Here is a 1,815-nt window from a genome sequence, read left to right on the forward strand (position 1 = left end):
CACTCAGGATGATAATGTTCTGGTTCCATCCATTTGCCAAGGATTTCATGAAGTCATTGGTTTTGTTTTTGTTTTTGCTTTTGCTCTTTAGGCATTTTATTATAGAAGAGAGAGAGAAAAGGTAGAAAAGTAGAGGCCAGCCATGGCCATGTGGAGAGAGGGAACAAGAGGTGAGAGTAAAGACAAGAATAAGAAGTTGAAAGATGGGGGCTGGTGAGATGGCTCAGCGGGTAAAAGCACTGACTGCTCTTCTGAAGGTCCTGAGTTCAGATCCCAGCAACCACATGGTGGCTTACAACCACCTGTAATGAGATCTGACACCTTCTTCTGGTGCATCTGAAGACAGTTACAGTGTATTATGCCGGAGCGAGCGGGGCCGTCATGAGTTCAATTCCCAACAGCTACATGATGGCTCATGGCCATCTGTACAGCTACAGTGTACTCATACACATAAATAAATAAATAAATAAATAAATAAATCAATCAATCTTAAAAAAAAAAGTTGAGAGAGGAGGGCTACTTTTCTGTTCCCAGGTAACTGTGGGGCGGGGCATACCTGGCTGTGGTCAGGTAACTGTGGGGGTAGAATCCAGCCAGAATGCTGGGAGCTGGGACATTGTCTAGCCACAGGATAATGGAGTGAGTGCTCGTGGTGTCAGCGTCTTATGTCTTGGGGGCGTAGCTTACTGTTCTATCTCCTGTAGAATTCTCTAGTAGGTCTCCGGAGTAAGCCTCGCTCAACCAAGAACACAGGCTGCTTTTCACGGCTCAACATCTCCTCCCTTTATTTTTTTATTTTATTTTTTTAAGTATAGGGGTCTCTGGAGTGTCTGTGTCACTTGTGGTGAAAATTCAGGGTGGGGTGGAAGGATCAGAAGGAAACACGTAGGCCAGAGGGGTAACCCAACTAAGCCAGAGTGGTGAGGAGGGCTAAGGGTAGGGACGGCAAGGGATTATAGACTCCATGGGTAGTACAGTTTGAGGGTAATAACATCAGTTTTGAACAGCAATTAATTAATCTAGATAGACATTATGTTTTCCTTACTATCATGTAACTTCCCCCAAGTTCAGCAGCCATTTGGCCTTGGCAAGAGAGTTCGTCTGTAGCTGGAAGGTCCGAGCTGTCCTCTGTGGGGTTCAGCGCAAGTCTCGGGAGTCTTCAGTCAGAGGAGACCGAGGTGTCCGGAGGAAGGCCGCTCCGTTGTCTGCAGGTCTCAGGAGATGGCGCTGTCCCTACTGGATCTGCGGCTGCACAGGAGCTGTCCTCTTCTTTTGTGGGGAGGGTAATTACAGCCCAGGAGCAGAGTCCCAGCAGGGGGATGTCTGCATAGGGTACATAGAGACAGTTAAGCTTGCAATGCTTGGCTTGGGAGCACGTCATGGATCGTTGTTAGCATCCTAGAAAACAAGGGTGTGTGAGGGATTTAGCCCTGGAAGGAATCCTTTCAGTCTGCTTTGGGTGTCTGACGAAGAAAATTATGCCTCTGGGATAGGCAGTAACAGTTTGTCGGCGAAAGGAACCTGGTTGCTAATTAAGGATTGAAGGGTGGTAATCAGGGTAGTTGATTTGACCTGTGGAAGTAGATCAGATGACCTTTGAACCTTAAAGGAAATCTTAAGCAAGTTGAAAACTTTTTGGACACACATCATGGATGTTAGGGAGAAAAAATAAGCATTTAAATAAAGAAGCAAGAAAATTTTGGGTTGAAAAGCACGATTTAGGTATCCCTGTAGGGGGAGCAAGCGAGTAAAACCTCAGGTGCAGCAGCTTTGGTGTGCTTAGATGGATGGGGGAGGGGCTTGCCCTGCTGTGAA

Source organism: Mastomys coucha, unplaced genomic scaffold (assembly GCF_008632895.1).
Source record: "Mastomys coucha isolate ucsf_1 unplaced genomic scaffold, UCSF_Mcou_1 pScaffold1, whole genome shotgun sequence".
Lineage (NCBI taxonomy): Eukaryota > Metazoa > Chordata > Mammalia > Rodentia > Muridae > Mastomys > Mastomys coucha.